The 26596-nt window shown below is 38.2% G+C and overlaps 1 pseudogene; it reads right to left on the bottom strand.

The window, feature by feature from the left end:
* Positions 1-17449: 17449 nt before the first annotated feature.
* On the bottom strand, positions 17450-26243 carry LOC123251549 (annotated as a pseudogene).
* Positions 26244-26596: the final 353 nt, after the last annotated feature.

The following is a 26596-nucleotide window of genomic DNA, read 5'->3' as shown; positions in this document are numbered from 1 at the left end:
TAATATTCTTCACTATCAAAACTGAAACAACACAATCTCTAGAGGCAGTGGGATGATTCACAGAAAGTCAGGCTTAGACTTAGGAAGACCTGAATTTAAATATCATCTCTGACATTTACAAGCTATGTAGCTTTGGGCAAGCAACTCAACTTTTCTGGGCTTCATCATTTGTAGAATGTGGAGGTTGGACTGGAATAGCTTTTAAGGTCTCTTCCAGATTTGAATCTAGCATCTCATGAACCATTTTCATTCTTCTACATACCTTATCTCTTAAAGGGGAATGGTAATCATAATAATTGCATTGCTTACCTTACATGACTATTAAGATCAAATGATATTATATAGAATATTTTGCAGATCTTGAAGCAAGGTATCTTTCATTTATATATTATATACACACATATAACATAATCTATATATACATGCTTGCATACACATGCATGTATATGCAGACACATAGATATAATATATGTAGATACATTATATATATATGCACACATATAGACACATATAAAATGCATATACTTATATGTCAGTTACTTTTATTGGTTTTCTAAGGAAAAAACAACCAGTATCAACAACAATCACAAAATAAACACTTTTGGAAAGATGGGAACTCCTTTGTTAACTTTAACAAGATTTGTTAGTAATAATCTCATTTTTAATTTAAAATAGCTTATATTTATATAGAAAGAGTCATCTATTGGCTTGTTTTTATTGGCCTTCACCACTCTCAGTCATCTTCCACATAGCTGTAAAAATGATTTTTCTATGTCTGACCATGTCATCCCATTATTTAGTAAATCCTCTATGGCCCTATTCCCTCCAGAATCAAATATTAAATATTTTCTTTGTCATCGTATAACCTGGCCCCAGTCTTGTCTTTCTAGTGTAATGTAAGTGTGGAATTGGGGTAAAGCAAGGATCACTAAGCACTCATCTTGGAAGGGACTAGAAGCCGAATCCATGGAACTCTGAGAGAATTCCGTTTGGGAGGGGCCAGTGAAGGAGGGAGTTTGGAGAAAATTCTGAAGATTCTAAACTGCCAACAGCCAATTGCCAAAGAGTCCTGAGAGGGCATTCAAGTCTCAGGTGGGCTTGGGGGTAGATGGTTGTGGGTGGCTGGGAGGTTCTGGTCAACAATTTAGCTCTTCTGAACCCAAAATTCAGGGGCAATCTGGAGATTTCAACAGCAAAACCTTTCTACTGACTTCATTGCCAAATAAGAAGAAACCGACAGAGTTGTGCTCCATAACTGGCTTTAGTGCCTGGACTCTGGAGGGAGCGGGCACTTGGGGGACCCTTCCTGGATCCCTCTTATACCCCTTCCTGGCAATTATTCCCCTGTTTGTTAGATAGTGTTAAGGATAGGATATTGTGAGGGGGGAAGAGTCAGTTTCTGAATCAAAGCTACAGAAGAAACCAGAACTGCTCTCTTGTGGTGGGGTTCATAGTTGATAGAGAAGTGATCCCTGCATCCTCCTTCCTCATAAATCCTCAAACATCCCTTACCTGTTACCCTCAATTCCCTCATCCTTATAATAAATCTTTATTAGTTTATGAGTGGTAGTTTGGGGCTGTACTTTGAGGGGAGGAAGACTGATCTTGTGGCTGAAGGGAAGGGGAACACCAACACCATCTGGAAGGGCAAAGCCGCTAGAACTGAGGAGTGGGGAGGCTTGTCTCCATAGTGCTGGCTCTGAGAGTGGGATCTAACCCATCAGGATCACAACCGATCCCCAATACCTCCCTTCAGCATCCCCGCTATAACTTTGCCAGTTTGGGGACCTTGTTGAGTTTATTCCCTCACAGGTCTTCCCTGGGGTGGGGGTGAGTGAATAGCTGATCTGACCCACTGAAAGCTAACAAGGGGGGAGGCTAAATACTCACCCATTTACCCTCAATACTCACCCACATACATTTATGGCGAGCCAAAACAAGACAAAGAACTTGATTTAATTACAAGAAGCCATTTTTTTTGGGAACAAGATACTGAAAAGCAGTCAGACGGCAGCCATTTTGGATGAGTCCCTCCCTTTAGCTACAGAAGCCTCACAAGGACAAAAGGCAAAGAAGAGCAAAGCAGAAAGCCTGACTAGCGAAGCAGATACATTGAAGCAGATACAGTGAAGCATGGCCTGGGAAATGGGAAGAGCTTTGCTTGTGGCACCGAGTAGCTCTATCATGCTACATTCTTTTGGGACTATGAAGTATGGACTGTGCACAGAGACTATACAGAATTACATATTGAACCTCATACATTTAATAGATTCTTACAGCTGGTTAAAGATGGAGATAGAACAACTGATAGCATTTACTCCATCATTTATGGCAGTTATTGCTTCATTCCTGCAACTGTATTGGACACTAAAAAAACTGATGGGACAGTTATTGGGACACAAGGCTGAGGAACAAGTGACTTTGGCAACTCTAAAGGCTGAGTTAGCTAAAATGATATAAGAAGGGGGCAGCTGGGTGGCTCAGTGGATTGAGAGCCAGGACTAGAGACTGGAGGTCCTGGGTTCAAATCTGACCTCAGACACTTCCCAGCTGTGTGACCCTTGGCAAGTCACTTAAACCCCATTGCTTAACCCTTACTGCTCTTCTGCCTTGGAGCTGTGGAACCTAGAAAGAGTCAGAATTAAAAATCCTGACCCCTGTATGACATTATGGGCCCGACCCTTATATGACATCATGGTGAAATAGAATTATCCACAAGAATCCCAACCTTGCAGACCTCCAGTCTCCCAGGACTGACCTTATCTACCTGGCAGACCTCCCCAGGATCTCCTCCCTGCAGATATTCCCCTTATCTACAAGAATACCTTAGGACATTCTCCTTATCTACAAGATTTCCTAACCTAAGGACATTCCTCTACTCTGTTCCATTCGGACCACTACTCCATAAAAACTCTAGCCCAGGCACAGCTCCGGGTCCCTCACTAACTTTTCATGAGAGACCCTAGCTCAAGCTAGACAATAAAGTCCCTTTGTATCTTGCATTGTTGGCTCAAGACTCATTTATTGGGATACTTCTCCAGGCATAACAGAGCCAATACACAGTATTGACTCCAAGATGGAAAGTAAGAGTTTAAAAAATGAAATGAAATGAAATGAAATGATACAAGAAGAAATAGCCAAGACAGGGGAAAAGATGGGGGAAAAGACAAATGGCCAGGACAATATGTTAGCAATGACAGATTCTAATGACAAAGAGAATACAGACAAGCAAGGCTAAGGTTCAAGTAGAGCTCCAGCTCATATTCAGAAAGAGTTTTGAGCCTAAGAGGGAATGCTACTGCCTGGCCCTCTCTTTATAGGGCTAATGATGTCACTTCTACTTGGGATCTTTAACTGGACAATCTGGGTCCCAAATCCTGACTTCTAGATATGTCCACTGCCACAAGGGACTTCTGCCACCTCCTTCTGGAAGACAGGACTTCAGATGCCTTTTTGGCCCTTTAATCACATGACTTGTTGGCATCATTTTTATATTAATGTCACTCACTAGCTTTTTTACATTTTATTCTTCTTTATGTGGAGTCTTTGGCTTTGCACTAGCTCTTTTCCAGGCCTACAATGCTTTCTTACTTTGTCTCTGCTCTTTAGAGTACAGGAAAACCTCTAAATTTGAATGCAAAAGCCATTTTAATCAGAGGCATTGGCTTATCTGCCCAGCTACTAAGATCTTTCTCTCTAAGGTTGCCTGGTCTTGATTCTGAATGTATCTAATATGTAACTATTTACTTATCTGTTCTTTATAAAAATGTAAGCTCTTTGAAGGCAGGAACTATTTTTCCTTCTTTTCTATTCACAACTTTAATTGATTTGTATCACAGTATAACAATTGTAAAAGCTGAGATTTACAAGGAATCATTTTCATCACTATTTATGGTTCTCTCTTTCCATGGACTATCTTGATATATTAATCTCATTGGTAGGTTGGTCCTTTTCTAAGTGTGCTATGTATGGCAATGTCGGGAGCCATTCAGAACAATAGGGTCTTTTATCTGGATCCCATCAAGATCAATACAGCTGGCAAGGCCCTGTACTGACTCTATTGGCCTGAAAAGTCGGGCTTGTCTGGAAAATCTGACCCCTCTCTGTGACTCCTTTTTGATCAACACCTTTTATTATTGAAAGTATTATAACTTAGATTTTAGGATAGCCTCAAGTTTTATAGAAAGCTCCTAAGTACCCTACAATAACCAGCATTTAATGAGTTATCAGCCTTTTCCCTTAGCAGAGAACAGCTGAAGCTGCTGGTATCTTTTTCTTTCTGTTTCAGATGTCCCAAGGACACGGAATAGCAGACCCAGGAAAATTCCACTCTCACTTTGGTACTTTTCCACACTGAGCTGCACCTCACAATTTTAAAGGCTCATTCTTTAACATATCTTTTGAAGTATGGAGGCTTTTACTAAAATAAATCTTAGATAAAATAAGACATCCTTTAACCTTGAACACAGTCTCATCTGGGCATAATCTACATGAGAAAAAATTTGTATGTTATGTACCAACTGTGAGGTAGTTCTTTTAACCTTGGATGTTTCTATGCAGCTTTTGATTTCAAATGTACTCTGTAGAAAGAACTATTCTTGGGAAAATGTATAAAATAAACCACAAGCTCAATGTCTATTGGAGCAGTCATAAGCTAATGTGTTAGCTTGGCAGTTCTCAATTTCTGTTTCGTTCTTAACATCCAGCGCCATTAGAGCCATTCAAATCCCTGTTAATATAGAGCTAGCTTTCTATATGGCAACTCTTTTTGCAGGAAGCAGGGCAAGAGAAAGGAAATCAAGTGATAGTTTTATCTCTTAAATCTTAACATCTCTTTATTTGAAAGGAGTTTCCACCAATACTCTCACTGCTTATTAGATCTGCTCCCCTGAATATCTTAGGGAGCAACCCTTAAGCACTTGCCAATTAATTGAAGCTATTTCCTGGAATACTTTCAGTTCTATTTGATGTAAGATTTCTCCCTTTCTCAGTTCTGTGAAAAATTTCTCTGTATTTTCCTATTTGTGCCTCAAGTGAACTGTGACCCCAGGACATATTTTTCTATATGAATTTTATAGTGTGCAAGATTTCAGTTTCTAAATTTGTCTGTCTTTTCTCCTATACAGGAAAGAGGATAAGAAGGGACCCCATACTTTGAAAGGGATGATATATAAAATAAAATCTCATCTTTCCTTTCCTTTCCGTTCCTTTTTTTATTATTTAATAAATTAATTTGGAATGTTTTTCCATGGTTACAAGATTCATGTTCTATATCTCCCCTCTACTCACCCCTTCTCATAGCTGACACACAATCTCACTGGATTTTACATGTGTAAAGACCTATTTCCATATTATTGATATTTGCACTAGGGTGAATGTGGGAAGCCAATAAGAGAAAAGATAAAAATCTGAGACTCCTTTTTTGACCCCTTTTTTGATCCCTGTGATTTCTTGTTGAAAAGTATTGTGGCCTTATTGAAAAGCTTTAAGTTCCTAGCTAACCAGTAGTTAAAAGGTTAACATTCTTCCCCTTTGGTCAGAAAGGCAGCCAAGGCCAAAATCTTAGTTAGTTGGGGCATTTGCCCCTGAGAAGAGTATTCTCAGACTTGGCTTTGTGATAACAAATATAGCTGAGAGTCCAACCTGGTTCTTATCTTCACCTTGAAGCTTCTAAGCCTGTTGTATTGTCTATGTTAAAATATAGCTCTGTGTAGTTGTGGGAAACTATCCTTGTGCTTTTGGGTAAAAGGGAGTTTGAATTTCTTATATAATAAACTTGTGACTCAATGGCACTTGGGAGAAGCAGCTATGAGTTAACAGTGAAGATTGTCTCCCGTGTCCCATTATTTCCTTATCAGCTAAGCCATTCTTATCAGATTATCAGAGATGATAGATAGATCTTGAGAGGTGAACATTTTAGAGTCTATATCCCCAGTTATATCCACATCAATCCATGTGCTCAATCAGTTTTGTATTTCTACTCCCACAGTTCTTCCTCTGGATTTAAATAGCATTCTTTCTCTTAAGTCCCTCAGAGTTGTCCTGGGTCATTGCATTGTTGCTAGTAGAGAAGTCCTTACATTGGATTTTACCACAGTGTATCTGTCTCTGTGTATAATGTTCTCCTGGTTCTGCTCTTTTCACACTGCGTCAGTTCCTGGAGGTCATTCCAGTTCACATGGAATTCCTCCAGTTCATTATTCCTTTGAGCACAATAGTAGTTCATCACCAACTGATACCACAATTTGTTCAGTCATTCCCCAATTGAAAGGCACACCCTCATTTTCCAATTTTTTGCCACCACAAAGAATGTGGCTAAAAACATTTTTGTACAAATCTGTTTTCCCCTATGATCTCCTTGGGGTATAAACCACAGCAGTGGTATGGCTGGATCAAAGGGAGACAGTATTTTAGGGCCCTTTAGGCAGAGTTCCAAATTGCCATTCAGAATTGTTGGATCAATTCACAACTCCACCAGCAATGCATTAGTATTCCAATTTTGCCACATCCCCCCATCCCAACATTTATTACTTTCCTTTGCTGTCATGTTAGCCAATCTGCTAGGCGTGAGGTGGTATCTCAGAATTGTTTTGATTTGCATTTCTCTAATTATTAGAGATTTAGAGCACTTTTTCATGTGCTTATTGATAGTTTTGATTTCTTTATCTGAAAATTGCCTATTCATATCCTTTGCCCATTTATCTATTTGGCAATGGTTTGATTTTTTTGTACAATTGATTTAACTCCTTATAAATTTGAGTAATTAGACTTTTGTCAGAGGTTTTTCTTATAAAGATTTTCCCCCCTAATTTGTTTCTTCCCTTCTAATAGTGGTTACATTGGTTTTCTTTGTACAAAACCTTTTTAATTTAATGCAATCAAAATTATTTATTTTACATTTTGAAATTTTTTCAAACTCTTGCTTGATCTTAAGATCTTTCCTTTCCCAAAGATCTGACAACTATAATATTCTGTGTTCACCTAATTTACTTATAGTTTCCATCTTTATATTCAAGTCATTTATCCATTCTGAATTTAACTTGGTGTAGGATGTAAGATGTTGATTCAGACTCAATCTCTCCCATACTCTTTTCTAATTTTTCCATCAGTTTTTGTCAAATAGTGGATTTTTTCCCAAAAGCTGGACTCTTTGGGTTTATCATATACTATCTTGCTGAGGTCACTTACCCCTAGTCTATTCCAGTGATCCTCCCTTCTGTCTCTTATCCAGTACCAAATTGTTTTGATGACCATTGCTTTATAGTACAGTTTTAGATCTGGTACTGCTAGGCCGCCTTCCTTCACATTTTTTTCTTCATTATTTCCCTTGATATTCTTGATCTTTTGTTCTTCCAAATGAACTTTGTTATAGTTTTTTTCTAATTCAGTAAAAAAAGTTTCTTGGTAGTTTGATAGGTATGGCACTAAATAAGTAGATTAATTTGAGTAGGATTATAATTTTTATTATGTTAGCTCATCCTACCCATGAACAATTAATGTTTTTCCAATTGTTTAGATCTAGTTTAATTGTGTAGAAAATGTTTTGTAATTGTGTTCGTATAATTACTGTGTATGTCTTAACAGATGGATTCCCAAGTATTTTATTTTGTCTAGGGTTATTTTAAATGGCATTTCTCTTTCTAACTCTTGCTGTTGGGATGTGTTGGAAATGTATAAAAATGCTGATCATTTATGTGGGTTTATTTTGTATCATGTAACTTTGCTAAAATTATTGATTATTTCCAATAGCTTTTTAGTTGATTCTCTAGGATTCTTTAAGTAGACCATCTCATCATCTGCAAAGAATGATAGCTTGGTCTCCTAACTGCCTCTTTTAATATCTTCAATTTCTTTTTCTTCTCTAATTGCTATAGCTAGTGTTTCCAGTACAATGTTAAATAATAGAGGTGATAATGGGCATCCTTGTTTCATTCATGATCTTATTGGGAATGATTCTAATTTGTTCCCATTGCAGATGATGCTTCTGGATGGTTTTAGATATATACTGTTTATTATTTTTAGGTAAGGTCCTTCTAGTGTTTTCAATAAGAATGGGTGTTATATTTTGTCAAAGGCTTTTTCAGCATCTATTGAGTTTATCATGTGATTTTTGTTTGTTGGATTGTTCATATGGTCAATTATGTGAATGGTTTTCCTAATATTGAATCATCTTTGCATTCCTGGTATAAAACCCACCTGACTATAATGAATAACCCTCATGATCACTTGCTTGAATCATTTTTTTTAAATTTTTAATCATTTATTAATATTCATTTTTAACATGGTTACATGATTCATGCTCCCACTTTCCCCTTCACCCCCCATAATCCCCCACATGGCCTATGTATATTTCCACTGGTTTTATCATGTGTCCTTGTTCAAGACCTATTTCCAAATTGTTGTTAGTAGCATTGGTGTGGTAATTTCGAGTCCTCATCCCCAATCATGTCCTCCTCAGCCCATGCTTTCAAGCATTTGTTTTTCTTATGATTCCTCTCCTATAGTCCTTCCTCTGAATGTGGGTAGCGTTCTTTACCATAAATCCCTCAGAGCTGTCCTGTGTCATTGCTTTCTGCTGGTACAGAAGTCCACTGCATTCCAATTTTACCATAGTATATCAGCCTCTGTGTACAGTGTTCTTCTGGCTCTGCTCCTTTCACTCTGCATCAATGCCTGGAGGTCTTTCCAATTCACATGGAATTCCTCCAGTTTATTATTCCTTTTAACACAATAGTATTCCATCACCAGCATATAACACAGTTTGTTCAGCCATTCCCCAATTGAAGGGCATACCCTCTTTTTCCAGTTTTTTGCTACCACAAAAAGTGCAGCTATAAATATTTTTGTACAAGTCTGTTTATCTATGATCTCTTTGGGGTAAAAACCCAGCAATGGTATGGCTGGATCAAAGGGTAGGCATTCTTTTATAGTCCTTTGAGCATAGATCCAAATTGCCATCCAGAATGGTTGGATCAGTTCACAGCTCCACCAGCAATGCATTAATGTCCCAATTTTGCCACATCCCCTCCAGCATTCATTACTCTCCCCTTCTTTCATTTTAGCCAATCTGCTAGGTGTGAGGTGATACCTCAGAGTTGTTTTGATTTGCATTTCTCTAATTATTAGAGATTTAGAACACTTTCTCATGTGCTTATTGATACTTTTGATTTCTTTACCTGAAAATTACCTATTCATGTCTCTTGCCCATTTATCAATTGGGGAATGGCTTGATGTTTTATACAATTGCTTTAACTCCTTGTATATTTGAGTAATTAGACCCTTGTCAGAGTTTTTTGTTATAAAGATTTTTTCCCAGTTTGTTGTTTCCCTTCTGATCTTGGCTACATTGTTTTGGTTCGTACAAAAGCTTTTTAGTTTTATATAATTAAAATAATTTATTTTACATTTTGTAATTTTCTCTAACTCTTGCTTGATTTTAAAATCTTTCATTTCCCAGAGATCTGACAAGTATACTATTCTGTGTTCACTTAACTTATTTATAGTTTCCCTCTTTATATTCAAGTCATTCACCCATTCTGAATTTACCTTGGTGGTGTAGGGTGTGAGATGTTGATCTAAACCTAATCTCTCCCATATTGTTTTCCAAATTTCCCAACAGTTTTTGTCAAATAGTGGATTTTTGTCCTCAAAATTGGGCTCTTTGGGTTTATCATATACTGTCTTGCTGACGTCACTTACCCCAAGTCTATTCCACTGATCCTCCCTTCTGTCTCTTAGCCAGTACCATATTGTTTTGATGACTGCTCCTTTATAGTATAGTTTAATATCTGGTACTGCTAGGCCCCCTTCCTTCACCTTTTTTTTCATTATTTCCCTTGATATTCTGGATCTTCTGTTATTCCAAATGAAATTTGTTATAGTTTTTCCTAATTCAATAAAAAAGCAGATGGTGGCAGAGTAAGGAGCTGCTGCTCGATCTCTCCTAACCGAAGCATACAGGACTCCTCAAGGGGACATAAAAACGAATCCAGAAGAACGAAGGGACCCCACAACAGGGCACAGCATTGAAGGTACGTGGAATCGGGGCATTTCCATGCTATGAAGGGGTGAAACAGCTCTCACTAAAACGCGAGAGGAAGAAGCACCTCCCCACCCCCCACACCACGTACAGCCCAGAGGCCAATGCACAAGAGTGATAGCAGGATTGGGGCACCCAGTAAGTCACTGGCAGCTCCAAGGCTTGTTCCTGAGAGCAGCAAGACTTAGGACCCCAAGTGGCTAAAGAGCGCGCACGGACTTCCCTGAGAGCTGGCGTGGGTGAAGACATTGCCCTAGGCGCGGACAAAGATCTCGAGAGCAGGCTTGGACCTCGAGTGGGGACCCTGTGCAGACGGGAATGCGGCTGTGGAAGCAGCCACTGAGACTGCTGAAGGAGCCTCCAGCAGAGGGGCAGACCAGGGATGACCAGGAGGCTCGACCCCGAGAACAAGGAGCCTGGAACCCTCAGGAGCCTAGAAAGCGCAGACAGACCCTGAGTGTGAAGACAAAGCTGAGAAGGGTTGGGGCTAACAATGGCAAGCTGAGAACCCCAGAAGAGAAAGATTATCAAGAAGAACTCTGGAATACTCTACAACTTTTACACAGAGAAAATCCAGTCAACAGAGGAGGACAAACAAGTAATCATATCCAAACCTTCCCAAAACAATGAAAACTGGTCACAAGCTATTGAAGAGTTCAAAACTGAGATGTTGAGGAAGATGGAAGAGGTCTGGCAAGAAAATAACAGTTTAAAAGGCAGAATTTTGCAATTGGAAAGTGAGGCTCAGGAATCAAATGAACTGATAAACAAATTGAACACAAAAAATGACTAGTTTGAAAAGGAAAACCAGTCCCTAAAGGCTAGAATTGAGCAATTAGAAGCCAATGATCTTTCAAGATAACAAGAACAAATAAAACAAAGTCAAAAGACTGATAAAATAGAAGGAAACATGAAATATCTCAATGAGAAAGTGACAGACCAAGAAAACCGGTCTAGAAGTGACAATTTGAGAATCATTGGTCTTCCAGAAAAAGCAGAAATTAATAGAAACTTGGACTCCATACTTAAAGAAATTATTCAACAAAATTGCCCCAAAGTTCTACAACAATAGGGCAATATAGACATTGAAAGGATCCATAGGTCACCCTCTACACTGGACCCAGTAAAGTCAACACCCAGGAATATAATAGCCAAATTGAAGAGCTTTCAAGTAAAAGAAAAAATCTTACAAGAAGCCAGAAAGAGACAATTCAAATATCAAGGAGCACCAAACAGGATCACACAGGATCTGGCAGCCCCCACGCTAAAAGACCACAAGGCTTGGAATACGATATTCAGAAAAACAAGAGAGCTGGGCCTGCAACCATGGATCAACTACGCATTGAAACTGACTATATATTTCCAGGGGAAAGTATGGGCATTCAACAAAATTGAAGATTTCCAAGTATTTGCACAGAAGAGACCAGAACTAAATGGAAAGTTTGATATCCAACTACAAAAATCAAGAGAAACATGAAAAGGTAAATAAGAAACAGAGGGGAAAGAAAGAAAACTCATAATTTTTTAAATTTGACTCTTTAAGGGTTTAAATAAGATCTAATTATCTGTATTCCTATGTGGAGAAATGCTATGTATAATTCTCTGTAGTAAATTCTATTCACTATTATAATATTCACTATTATAGCAATCAGAGGAATAATTCATAGGGAGAGGACAGAATACTAAATGGTCTAAGATGACATGGGGGGATGGGGAAGAGTGGGGGGAATAGTAGGGGACACCAAGAGAAATTTGAGTGAATAAGAAAAAAAAGATATTCTATTACACACAAAGAGGGCATGGGAAGGGGAGGAGATAAATACTATTATAAGGAGAGGAAGAGAGCATTAAGAGGTAATATTTAAACCTTACTCTCACTGTAATCAACCCAGAGAGGGAAGAGTAGCTATATTATCCATTGGGATAAAAAACTCTATCTAACCCTACTGAGAAAGTCAGAAGGGACAAACCAAAGGGAGCAGGGGAGTGGGGAGGTCAAAAAAGGGAGGGGAGAAGAAGGGGGAGGGAATTCATTAGGCCTTTAAGAATAAAAAGAGGGGAACAACAAGGGAGGGGGTAGAAAGGGAAGTTAATCAAGGGAGGGGATAAGGGATACTAGCTCAATGCTTGAATCTTTTTGATAGTTATTCTATTTAAGCTTTTTGCATCCATGTTCATTAGAGATTGGTTTGTAGTTTTCTTTCTGTTTTTGATCTGCCTGGCATTGGAATCAGTACCATATTAGCGTCATAAAAGGAATTTGGTAGAACTCCTTCTTTGCTTATTATTTTAAATAGTTTGTATAGTATTGGGATTAGTTGTTCTTTGAATGTTTGATAGAATTCACTTGTGAATCCATCAAGCCCTGGGGAGTTTTTCTTAGGGAGTTCTTTGATGACTTGTTCAATTTCTTCTTCTTATGTGGGATTATTTATTCTATTTCTTCTTCTATTAGTCTGGGCAATTTATATTTTTGTAGATATTCACCCATATTGCTTATATTGCTGTATTTATTGCCATATAGTTGGGCAAAATTCGGTTTTGATGATTGCCTTAATTTCCTCTTCATTGGAGGTGAGGTCTGCCTCTTCATCTTTGATACTATTAATTTGGTTTTCTTCTTTCATTTTTTTTAGATTGACCTGAACTTTGTCTATTTTATTTATTTTTTCAAAGTACCAGATTCTAGTCTGATTTATTAATCCAATAGCTCCTTTATTTTTGATTTTATTAATTTCTCCTTTAATTTTTATGATTGCTAATTTGGTTTTCATGTGGGGCAGGGGAGGGAGAAAGGCAGGAGAGTGACCTGAGCTTTCTGCCCAGGGGAGGGAGAAAGCGCAGAGGTGTGGGGATGCACAATGGAGAAGGAGAAGGGAGCAACTTGACCTGAGAAGGGATGACCCTGTGTGGCCAGAGAGAGTTCTAAGTATGGCATCTTTGACACATATGCCATAGATTCATCATCACATCACACTTTTAAGAACTGGTTTAAAAAAGGACTTCTTTGAAAAGATCAATAATGACTCACAGAGTTTAACATGTAATTCATGTAGAAAATAAACTGGTAAAACACACTCACATATATAAGATGTTTCCATCTTAGAAATGTACAGTGTTTATATATTAAAAAAAGGTTAGTCCTTTTTTCTTCGCTGGACCTGTAAAAATAAACAACTTCTAAATTTTTCAGGAATTTGGGGATAAAAGAAATAGATGAACAAATGGTTAAAATTAGCTGCATTGACAAAAAAACAATTTGGGGGGAAGTCCCCCACTGGCACAACAGTGTACAATTAAAACAATACATACAACTCAATTTCAACTCTCCATAGTTCAATCAACTGCACCCCAAAGTTCAAAGTTTGGTCTTCATGGTACAGTGAAGGCTTTTCAGACATCTTCATGTGTCCTCACCAAACAAGTTCGTCGTCTGGATTCTGGGGAGATGGCAAGATCCTTATCCTGAAATTATTCTCAAAAGAATTTAAACTTTACATTATAGATTACAAAACATACATTTTCTTCTAAGATTTTATACAATTGAATTCCCCGTGAAATTACTCCTAAAAGAGTTAAATATACATATATTTTTACATTATCGAATTTTAAAAAACTTAACAGATACCCCCGTGAGGTAAAACTTAAACACACCTTTTTTCTAAAAAAGGGTACCTCAGGTCAGCTAAGGATGGCAAAATACAAAGAATAGAATTCAAGAAAAAAGAAGAAAAAATTAACTTGTGAATGAAATGTAAAATGTGCAAAAAATGTAGGGAAAATAAACTTAGACCTTTGAATGAAGGTCTAATTAAAGTGAATTGCAGTGTGCAATTACCCATTCAGGGCCAGGACTTAAGGAAAATGTCTCTCTCTGATCTGACTTATCATCAGCTTTTTAGGGAAGTGAGCCAAATAAATAACCAATCTTAGGTGCTTTCTAGGAATCTAAGTCGAGGGGACCCACGTCCTCTAAAGTTTTAGAAAAGACTGGGACTCCAGGACTCAAACCCCAATTTCCAAGCCCTAAAGTATTGGCATAGAATTGCTGCAATTTATGCAGATTTTAGTCAGTCAAGTCTCTGACCATGTGCTTTCTTTAGCACTATTAACGGCTTTCATATTCCCTTCTGGAATCAGAGAGGCATTTAAATCACAGTCCTATAGGCTCAGGTATTTGCTGTAGAATCAGAAAAAAGGATAAATAATGATTATATATGTACTTCCAGTACAAGATGAGAAAAGGGAAAATCAATTGCTCATTAGAAAATGTTTTAAAAATCAAAAAAAAAAAATATATATATATATATATAGCTTAGAACTAGAAGGGTTATGTTACCGAAAAATGAGGTTTTCTGTGAGAGAAAGTGGGTTTTACATATAGCAGATTCACAATGCACATTCAAATAGAGTACCATTATTTCCAATAGCACATTTTAAAACAATAAATAATGATGTTCAAAATCATATACTTGTTACAACCTGTAACCCTGGGCAAATGCTGTTATTGCTTCCATAGCAAAGAATATACAGGAGCTCTTGACTCTCTGTATTTAAAAAAAAATCCTGGGTAGGAATGCGTCTACCCATTCCAGGCAATAATGCCTCTTATAATAAAATATATAAAAACTTTATCCTTTAAGACAACAATTCTTAAGGATTTAAAGTAAAAGTTAAAAAAGATCTCTTGTAAAATTACAAGGTAATATTTAAAGCATGGAAACTTTCAAGGTTCTTTGCAATTACCAAGACAGAATAAATTTTTAAAGACATGTGCTCTATAAGATGTTCATAGGTGGTACATATAACCGCATTGTTTCTGATACAGTAAGCTTTAAGTAAATTAGGAAATATAATAACATCATAAGAAGAAACTTCATTAGCGTAAAATGATTCAGTGCAACAGGAAAATCAACGAAATAAGCAAGATTAATTTACAAAAGTAATTGGCAAAATACAGTAAGATACTGTCTCTTTAAAAGTCATTCAGTTCTGAAAGGTTTTTTTTTTTTATAATCAGTCTTTGCTCAAAGTTCTGAGCAGGTATGGGGTGAAATTTCTTCCCCTAAGTTCAGTTTTTAATCACAAGCAAGTCTGAATAGGCCATTCGGCCCCATTAAAGGCAAACGCTAGGTCCACGTGGTGTTGGGTCATGGGCTCAGGGCTAGAGAAAAAATTTTGTAGAAAATACCCACGTGGAGAGCTTGTGTGGGGTGCCTAAATTAGGTCTTTAGAGAAACACATGGAGGGCTAGAATGCAGGCCATTACCAAACCAAGAGAGGGGGTATCGGGGACAATACCAAATCCTAAGGAGCAGTGGCGGAGGTCTCCGAAGAAGATCTTGGCAAAAGTGGCAGGTCATTGATGTTGGGGCTCGGGGTTCTGGAACTAGCAAGATTAGCAGTCAGGATTGGAGATCACAGGGACTGGAACGCTGGTGTAGGCTTTCAGCTCGGCAGGAATGGAGATCAAGTCAGGAGTCAGGAGATCAGCGGCAGGAATGGAGGTCAACGGCAGAGACACACTGGCTGGGCTCCGGCATTTTAGTGTAAAGACAAAAGCCAGAATCGGCTGGCCTGACTTCCCTCCCAAGGTGGTTTGGGCTGGACTGGCTGGCAAAAGCATGGCAAGGAAAGCCACTTTCCTTTTTTAAAAAAGTGCTCAAAAGAGCTGAGCCAGACGGCCAAAAAGCAGGCATGGCTATTGTTAGGCTATCTGGAAGATTGAGAATTCTATTTCCAAACTTCTGGTTGCCAAAATTATAAATATGAAAAATGATAAAGGCTGGTATAATAATATAAATTAGTAATTTAATTAAAGCCATGCTGATAGATAAAGTCATTTGACCACGAGCTTGTAAGCATTCAAAACTGCCGCCTCCATTACTTTCTCGAGTCTGCTGGCCAAGAGACCACTCCCTCCTAACCCAGGAGATTATAAACTCTTCCCTGAGTCAAGACGTCGGCCTCCCCAAGCCCAAAAACCCGGAAACGGAAACCAGTTGGACCATGTTGGATCACGGGAAATGTAGTTTTGATACATGTAGTATACAGAATTTGGGGTTATAGTTTTTTTTTCTAGCTTTGGCTGAGTTCCAAAAAGCTGTTAGAGGTTTTAGAATCTTGAGGAGAGGCAGTTGACTGGATCTTCTGTGAAGGGAGGAAGTCAATGAGCGAGCTCTTAGAGTATCTAGCTTCAATATTGAAATTTAGCCTAGCATTGATAGATTTACTTAAGAAATTATTATTTTAGGTAGACCCTTTATATCTTCCTTTCCTAATACCACCCTGCCTTCCCTCCCTTACCTTAGTGGCTATGGAGTTTATAAGGAGAGAAATTAGAGAGGAGTTAAATCGGTGAAGAGTTATCTAATTGACAGCATTATTTATAATTTAATCAAATCATCATTTGTTTTCTTTTAGATAGCATTTTGTAAAACTGAGTGAGGCAGGTCCTTACTCAGATTCCATCTTTACTTCCCTTCCCCCACCTGAGGTTCCTGAGATAACTGATAGGGCTTTCCTTTAACCCACCTTCCTAACAAACATTCTTTAAACAATTAAACCCTTGTGTTTCAATAGTTCTATTTAGTGTAATTTGTCTGGTATTTAGCAAGAGGGAAGAAGAGGGAAAGAGAAACATACTCTGGGTTTAGAAAGAAGCTGGGCATCCATCTTGAAGGAAGGTGTTACTTCAAAATAGGTCCCTTCCTGTGAAATTAACTAAAGCCTGTTTGTTAATTTCAATCTAGTCTATTTCCCTCAGCTTGTGTTTGAGTCTAAGCCCCAGTCTGTAAGCCTGCTGTATTAGTCTGTTTTAGTTTAACTACTCTTCTCCCAAGAAGATCTCTGTTTCCCTTCTGTGTTATACTCCTGACTTCAGTCCTATCATACCCTGAATCTCCTTTAATCCCAGCCTACCTGTAACCTAATTTATCCATTTACCAAGTCTCCAACATCCTCCTTTCAATTCCCTTATCCCAAACACCTTTCCTCAAATTACCCCCATAACATACATTTCCCATGTCCATAGAAATATATACACTTTTAGATGGCATTTCCCAAATTTCACTTTTACAATATCATATTCAATTCCATTGGTTTTAAGAAAATAATAACTTTGTGTGTCGACTAGTTTTATAGAGAATTGCTGAAACTCTCAGAGCAATGACAGTGAGGCAAAACACATTGTGCACTGATATGAAGTGAGGCACACTACTGTTGATACCAAATATAAACAAAAAAGTCTTTATTTTCATTGCTTTTGAAAATCACACATCACACCATCATTCAACAAATTGAAACTAATGGAAAGACATGCTCATTGTCATTTCATTTATGTCTCATTCATTGTCTCTAGTAGCAATTAGCATCTGTCTTCTGACTATTGTTGGGGTAGGTAATGAGTGATTAAGATTTACTTCCTTTATTCCAAAGAGAAGCAGAGAAGAAAGGGTGAACAGGCCCTTGAAAAACTGAATTTTTGAAACTAAAGAGAGCACATCTGGCTTTGATATCATAAAATGAAACATGGCTCTCCTCGTAGTTAAGTAAAATGCCTATCTTTTTTGTAGGCGTCTTATAATAGAAATTTGATGGACTCAAGCAAAGTATTTCATTTCAAACTTTTAAGCCTATTATGGCTCTTACATCCTCAAATAATATAGAGACATTCTCATTTTTGCTGACTGAATCTTCACAGATTCCAAGTACCCACTCTGTTTGAGCCAACTTGTGCTTTGCCTGGTGGGTATTTATAGGGTTGGCTCCAACTGACTTTTGCCCTGGCTCACTGCATCTGGGTACATCCCGAGGTGTTCAACTGCCATCTTCTCACTCAAAGTTGGTATCTATCTCATCCCAGAAATCAATATAACAGACGGGAGGTCCTAGGTTCAAATCTGGGCTCAGACACTTCCTAGCTGTGTGACCCTGGGCATGTCACTTGACCCCCATTGCCTATCCCTTACCACTTTCCGCCTTGGAACGAATACATAGTATTGATTCCAAGATGGAAGGTAAGGGTTTTTAAATAATAATAATTTAAAAAAAAGAATCAAATGAAAAGTCTGAATTATCTATTCTTGTAAATAGTTTTGAAACCATTCTCTTCATGTTCTTTGGAAAGGGCATGAACCTCTTCCTCCTCATTTCTAAAGCAATAGTGTACATCTGTTTAACACACTCACCTGCAGCATTTCCAAGGGTGCATTGTCTGAACTCTTCTCTATTTCTATTATCCTTCTATGTAGAATCTACGTCGTGATGTAAATGTTGAGTTTGTTTGGACAGAGAGGCTTCATTCTTCTTGACTTTGGCCAGTATGTCTCATTTCCTGGTTCATTTCTTGCCTGTGTTTATTTTCTTCTTTCCTTAAGAACTTGTCCATTTTACTGTATTCAGATTTAATTAACTGCCTATGATAAATCATGTCCCCCTGTCCCAGGAGAAATTAGGGTAAAGGAAAGAAGTGAAAAGTTTATAATAGAATGGGGTGCATGGCAAAGATTTTTGCTCCTTTTAAAATATATTTTTTCCATCTAAGAAGATTCATGGACTCTTATGGACCAGATAGAGCTTTTCTGGCTGCTGGTCCCAAATCTTCTATTTCAGGTCTTATGAGATATACTGTCTCTTGAAGTTCTTTTTTCTGAAAAAAGTACTTAATAATGGAAATCAGACTGAGTGATAACCTATGAAGGAAATGGCCTCAAAAATACAACAGAGATCATTTTATCCCTCTAAATACCCAATTCTTTTGTAGAAAGTGTTCCTTCATACATATATTTTAATGACTTATGTGCAAAGAAAGTTCTTTTACTAGCATCAAGTGTGAAATTATTTTTCCAAAAGATTGTAAATATATTTCATTCTTTGATCAATAATCTGAATGTGATCCTTTGCAAAAACACTTTTCCTGCTGTTTTTCTCACCAATTTTACTTCTGAGAGGGACCTTCAAAAAAAATTTTACCTCATAATTTACTAAAAAAAGAGGCAGATACTGACCTTAAAATATGCCACTGATCATGTCTGCCTCAACCCATGCTTTCAAGCAGTTGTTTTTCTTATGTTTCCTCTCCTGCAGTCCTTCCTCTGAATGGGGGTAGCGTCTTTACCATAAATCCCTCAGAATTGTCCTGGGTCATTGTTTTCTGCTGGTACAGGCATGATTGGGGATGTAGACTCGAAACTACCACACCAATGCAACTATCAACAATTTGGAAATAGGTTTTGATCAATGACACATGTTAAAACCAGTGGAAATGGGCGTCAGCCATGGGTGGGGGAGGTGCGGTGGGTGAAGGGGAAAGTAGGAGCATGAATCATGTAACCATGTTAAAAATGATTATTAATAAATGTTTAAAAAATTTAAAAAAAATGCCACTTATGTTCTCAATTCCTTAATTGCCTCTTCAAATTTCCCCTTCTTTCCCTATAAGATATTCCTTGTCTCCTGAAGTTTCTTCTACAAGACAAAAAGTCTTGGTCAAACCTGTTTTGGAACTCAGAGGCCCACATACTTTACGATTATTGGCTAATAAGAAGTCACATTCATATAACCCTGTAAGACTATTAAAGTTCTCTATGTCTTTTCCATTGGAACTTCACAATAACCATCAAAACCAGGGGTTTTTATTATTACTACCTTTTAAAAATGAGAACAATGAGACCAAGAAGGATCTTCATCGATTAGTGGAAATAAATAGGTTGTGTTAGTGTCAGTGAAGTCATGGATGTGAGGCCCCAGATAATGCTTGTGCCCTGTAGGTTAAGCTGTGGGTCCAAGATGCCAGTGCCCAAGTGGTCCCAAAGAATTCAATGAACAGAAGCCATTTGACAATGCACTCAAAGCAGGAGAAAGCTTTATTACCAGTGCGCACTGGGGGAACTCAGCAAGAGAGTCCCAAAGTGGTGCATTCAGAGGAGGGAATATATATGCTCTGGGGGCCGGGATTCAGGTGCAGGTGCCTTGGAGACTGACAAGAGAGAAACATTCCTTAGTGGGAATGTTAAGTGTTGATACCTCCAGGTACTGTGGAAACCTTAATGTTAGGGGTTCGGGGTGAGGAGTTAGGACTACTCTATTAAGGGAGTAGTGGTACTGTTCGATAGATCATGGTGCTGTCAGGTTATGAGCCAAGTTATGAGCTACGAATCTCTGATAGCTACCCTGCTCAACAGAGCCTAGTCTTGTCAAGCTGTGAACTATGAGTCTCTATTTTCTGGCTACTACACATGAAGCCTGCAGTGCCCAAGTTTCCACCTCTTCTCTCAGAGGAGGAGGAGGGACATGGGAACCAGGCAGGGGAGGGAGAAAAGCAAAGGAGTGACCTGAGCTCTCTACACAGTGGCAGGAGTAAACTGAGGGATGGGGAGGCACAATGCAGAGGGAGAAGAGGAGCAACCCGAGACAGGGAGGGCCTTGTGTGGTCACAATGAGATCTCTGTATGCCATCTTTGGCATATGTGCCATAGATTCACCATCACAGTTCTAGATATTTTAAGCTGGTAAGAACAGGATGTCTTTGAGAATATGAGTTTACCAATTCACATGGAAAGTAAACCGCTGAAACTCCCACACTCACATATATAAAATGTTTCCATCTTAGAAATATACAGAGTTTATATATCCTATGCAATTCCATTGATTTTAAGAAAATAATAACTTTGTGTGCTGACTGGCCTTATAGAGAATTGCTGAAACTCAGAGAAATAACAATGAGGTGAAACACATTGGGCATTGACATGAAGTGAGGCACACTAGTGTTGATATCAAATATAAACAAATAACACTGTATTTTTATTGCTTTTAAAAATAACATGTCACACCATCATTTCAACAAGTTCAAATTAATAGAAAGACATGTTCACTGTCATTTTATTTAGATCTCATTCATTGTCTCTAATAGTAATTAGCATCTGTCTTCTGACTATTGCTGGTGTTGGTAATTAGCAATTAAGTGGTCCTCCCTTTATTAAAAAGTGAAGTAGAGAAGAAAGGGCGAACAGGCCCTTGAAAAGCTGAATTTCGTAAACTAAAGATAGTCCATCTACCTCTGACATGATAAAATGAAACATAGCCTTTTTCATAGTTAAGTAAAATGCCTACCTTTGGTGTAGTGTCCATAAAAAAGAAATTTGATGGAATCCAGGTAAGTAATTTTTCGCTATCTTTAGAGGCTAACATAGCTCTTACATTCTCGAATAATATGGAGACATTCCCATTTTTGATGATTGAATCTTCACAAATTCCTACTACCCAATCTTCCTGACCTTCCACATCTACTTCCCAGTAGTGTGTTCCACTGGTAAAGGTCTGAGCCCCCAACACAGTAACAAAATACTCTTCTTGGTCAGGCTGGTCTTCTAAATTAAAATAAAACTTTTTTAAATCCTTAAAATCTTGAGGCACAGTAAGATGAAAACTGCCTATTTCAGGATCCAGTAATATATCCGCTATAGAAAAAATAGAAATGGAATAATTAGCATTGGATTACAGATGTTTGAGGTTAAAAGAAATCCAATCACCCCACCCAAAATACAATTCCTAGATCCTCAACAATGTCAAACTTTGGGACACTAAAATCCATTTGGATTATATAAGAACTCTTGAGAGGACTGTCCTGTCTTTGCCTCTGAAAGTTATGGGGGAAAGTATCTTAGTTTTCTAATACCTTGGTTTCCTAATATTTAAAATGAAGTTGAAATACAATGAAATAAATTTAAGGTTCATTTTAAAAACCAATCATCTATGTTTTAAGGTAGTCATTAATATTGGAGAATGACTTTTTAATTAAGGAGTATCTATGTTTGAGTAGAAAGTCATGCCTTGGAAGAGATGTAGTATCTCTGAAAGGAATTTTTGTATTGGGATGATCATTGATAGTATGTGCTAACACAGTTGGGAAATATAAACATTGGGTCCTTGCTAAAGGGACATTTTTTTACAAACCACTTTTTACAAAGACTAGCTACAGGAGGGATTCCCTCTTTTCAGGTCTTCCAGAGATCCCTGTCCTCAAAGAGCTTATTGGAAGTCACTGGAGACCTACAGAGATACCTAATCCAGATAGTGCAAAAAACACATTAAAAAGTTACAAATTTGGGTGGTAGGAGAGAAGAAAGGATATTTCTAGGAAGGAGGTAGATATGGAAGGAAACAAAGGAAAAAATGATAAAAGGAGGATGAGACCAAGGAAGGGAGAAAAGGATGCAGGGAGTCAATGAAGAACTTGATTACTTGAAAATCCCTGAAATCCAGTTGCAGACAAGTAGATAGAGAATGCTGACAAGGAAAGAAGGCATCTTTGGGTGTGGACTTTGGACATTTGAATGACCTGATGACATCTGAGTAAGATCCAAGGTTCATCATCAATTCCCAAGAAGAACTACTTGGAACAGGAACAAATTAGATAAACAAAGCACATTTAGGAACCTATTATAGAAGTTCCATTACTATGCCATGTTGAGAGATGGAATATTGCTGGAAGGTGAAAGAGCATATGAAACTGGAACAAGACTCAGCACAGCCTGACCAATAGGAAAGCAATAGGATACTTTTTTTTTTTAAACCCTTAATTTCGCTCCTGGAGTCAATACCTTGAGTATTGGCTTCAAGGCAGAAAAGTGGTAAGGGCTAGGCAATGGGGGTCAAGTGACTTGCCCAGGGTCACACAGCTGGGAAGTGTCTGAGGCCAGATTTGAACCTAGGACCTTCCATCTCTAGGCTTGGCTCTCAATCCCCTGAGCTACCCATCTGTCCCCAATTGGATACTTCTCACTGAAATACTTGTGAGAAACATGTTACCTGACCATTTAGTGTTAAAGAAATGTCATTGAATTACTCAAAATGAATATCCAGTGAAATATTTCCTTTTCCTCCCCTGTCATCTCTTGCATCTATTCAGCCTCAGAAGAAGTTGGAATCTTCTTCCTAGTCTGAAGTTAGTTGTTGTTTTTTCATATAATCCTCTCTTAAAAGAACCTTTTTTCTATGATTCTCAGAGTTGATGATGCCTCTTTTCTCAGGAATATTCTTCTATATTAGCTCCTTTTCCTACACATTTGTTTTCTCACTGAGTCTGCAGAGAAAACTCAGGCGTGTGCAATTTGGAGTAAGCCTCACAGTCTCAGAACTTGGAATGAAGCATCAGAGAAAGCTTAAGAACCAAAAGTTGGTTCTTTTCCAGAAAGGTTCACAAGCTACCTAACGGGAAAATGAAATCAATGGAAGAGAGTCTGTGCACTGAAGAATTCTCATAGTAAAGAATAAGCACCACAGGTTTCCAAAATACCCTTCACCAGTATGAAGTTGAAAAGTCACCCCAAATGCACATTATCATGAATCAATGGAAAATAACTGAACTAAAATAAGTGAAATAAGTAGGGTCACCCATGCCTGTTGAGATAACAAAGGGGAAAACTGGAAAGCACTTCTTCAGGAGTCAGGGGAGGGTAGAAATGATCTCTGTGGTGTAGCAGAAGGGGTCATTTGGGCTGGCTCATAGCAGACACTTAGGAAGTGCATTGTAAACAATATGGGGGCTCCTGGGAGTTGCCTGAATGTCAACTGAGAAAGGTATACATGACTTACTTTCATAGCTCTTGATAATGTGCATTAAACCAGTCATGGGATAACGTGTATAATTAAGCTGAATAATCTCTGGTTCTTGAAGTAGCAGCTCCTCATTCCTAAAAAAAAAAACATGATACACTAAGTTATATTTGCTCTACAAAGATCTCTAAAACACTACCTGAATCAAATACTTCATTATATTCCAGCAGATTAGACACTAATTACCCCTTTCAAAGAGCCAGACTCCTTCACAGATTCTGTTTTTCTGACTTAGTAGAGCAAAGAAGGGAACCTTACCTTTCCAGGATGCCTTTCATATCCTGAGGGAAGAAAATAGAGACAGATTTAGTGTTTTGCTCCTTGGTCTGCTTCTTTAATATTAGCTTTCTCAGAGAACCCAGATACACCTCCTCATAGTTCTGTCACTCCCTTAGAGCCTGTTTCCAGGGACATTATTAACGTATTGGCACAATTCAAGTTTGTGCAGAATTGTTGAGAGTGATCTCTGGTTGTCTCTCTATAAATTTTCTCTCTAAACCTGGGGAACATTGTCTTAGGCCCATGATGTGAGACATTGCTCCACATTTCTTCTCCCTCTCTCCATAGATATATTCCATTTTAAAGATGGGTTTCTTTGGCCTTTTTGAATAGTGCTTAAAGAAGGTACATAATATTATTTAAGATTCACATCCACTTTGTCTTCACATAATAGCATTTGGGAATCTCCGTGCTATGTATTACTACTACCCAGCCCTCCTCATCAAAAAACTAGTGCACTTTAATAATCAAATGAAAAGTCTGAACTGTGCATTTGTACAAAAAGTTCTGAAACTTTCTGTTTTTTGGGAAAGGCATGAAAGTTGTGCTCCTCATTTCTGAAGCAATAATATGTATCTTTTTCACACACTCACCTGAATCATTTCTAAGGGGTCACTGTCCAAACTCTCCTCTATTTCTAATTTCCTTTGATGCAGATCCTGAGATTTTTTGGACAGAGAAACCACATTCTCCTCAGCTGCTGTCAGTATGTCGTTTATTTCCTCCTTCATTTTTTCCAGACTTTCATTTTCTTCTATTGTCAAGTACAGATGCATATCCAAGTATTCAGATTTAATTATGTCCTTAAATTGATTTGTGTCCCTCTGTCCCAGAAGAAATTAGGATAAAGGAAATAAATGAAAAGTTTGTAACAGAATGGGGTGCATGCCAAACAGTTGTGATCCTTCTTAAATATATTTTTGCCATCTAAGATAATTCATGGAGTCTGAGAGTAGACATAGCTTTTCTAGGTGCTGGGCCCAAATCTTCTATTTCAGGGCTTATGAGATATACTGTCTCTTGAAGGTCTTTTTCTGAATAGAAAAAAATACTTAATGATGGAAATCATAGAGAGTGATGATGAATCAAGTACATGGCCTCAAAAATACAACGTAGATCATTTTCTCCCTCAAAATACCCACTTCCTTTGTATAGCCTGTTCCATAGTACATGTTTTAACAACTTACATGCAAGGAAAGTTCTTTTGCTAGGACCATGTGTGAAATTAATCTCCTAAGAATGGAAATATATTTCATTCTTTGATCAATAATCTGAATCTCATCCTTTGCAAAAACATTCTTCCTGCTTTTTCCATCAAGAATTTTACTTCTGAGAGGGACCTTGAAGGGACAATTTACCTCATTGTTTACTAAGAAAAGAGGAAGATACTGACCTTATAATTTGCCACTGATGTTCTCAATTTCTTGAGTGCCTCTTTAAATTTCTCCTTCTTTTCCAGTAACATATTCCTTGTCTCCTCAAGTTTCTTCTGCAAGACAAAAAAAGTCTTGGTCAAACCTATTTTGGCCCTCAGAGGCCCACATGCTTTACAATTATTGTCTAAGAAGAGGTAGCATTCATATAACCCTGTAAGACTATTAAAGTTCCAAAGGTCTGTTTTCCTTGGAACTTCACAATAACCATAAAAATCAGGGGCTCCTATTATTACTACCTTTTAAAAATGAGAACAGTGAGACCAAGAAGGATCTTCATCGATTAGTGGAAATAAATAGGTTGTGTTAGTGTCAGTGAAGTCATGGATGTGAGGCCCCAGATAATGCTTGTTGTGCCCTGTAGGTTAAGCTGTGGGTCCAAGATGCCAGTGCCCAAGTGGTCCCAAAGAATTCAATGAACAGAAGCCATTTGACTGCAGGGCTTGGTACAATCTTACCTTGTACTTGTCAGCAGCCATTTGCAAGGGCAGAACTTGGTGATCCTTGTGCTCTTCTGTTAATAAGCAGGACTCACAAATCAGTTTTAGGTCTTGCTCACAGAAAAGCTTCTCTTTTTCTCCATGTTGTTCACAGGTGGTCAGAAGTACCGGGCTCAGCAATAAATGCTGTCTGAGTGTTTTGACAGTGATGGACAAATTCTGCAGGTTCTTGCTGAGCACAATGTCACTGGATCTAATGACATCACTGCACTCTGGACAAGTTCTTGTAGCATCAGGTTGCTCATCGCACTGGAGGAGACAGTCTTTGCAAAAATTATGCCCACATTTGGCAGTCACTGGGTCTGTGAAGTAGCCCAGACAAAGGGAGCAAGTAAGATTTGCCTGGGAGTTTTCAGTCAATTCTTTGGCCTCCATGTTCCTAAGCCTGGAGAGAAAGAGTCAGCGAAAAAGTTAGACCAGGGGATTCCTGGGCCACTCAAGACATCTCAGAACTTTAGTGCAGTTGATACTCCAGAGATTCGAAGGGGATGGAGAGACTTCAACAGAGATGGTCCCATATCTACCACATGTCCTCAGTAAATAAAATGGGGAGCCCAAATGTCAGGCTTCCTTTCAAATAGAAACAGGAAAAAAGATTCCTGGAACTCATACTTTGTGAGCTAAGGGAGAGTCCTATCTTACAAGTGGGAGCCCTCCCTAGTTTTCTTGAAATGACTAAAGAAATGTGTTCCTGACTAGGACCAGGCCTGAATTTGTCCCCAGGACTG

The sequence above is a fragment of the Gracilinanus agilis genome, chromosome 6 (assembly GCF_016433145.1).
Source record: "Gracilinanus agilis isolate LMUSP501 chromosome 6, AgileGrace, whole genome shotgun sequence".
Lineage (NCBI taxonomy): Eukaryota > Metazoa > Chordata > Mammalia > Didelphimorphia > Didelphidae > Gracilinanus > Gracilinanus agilis.
This window is presented reverse-complemented; position numbering and strand designations above follow the sequence as displayed.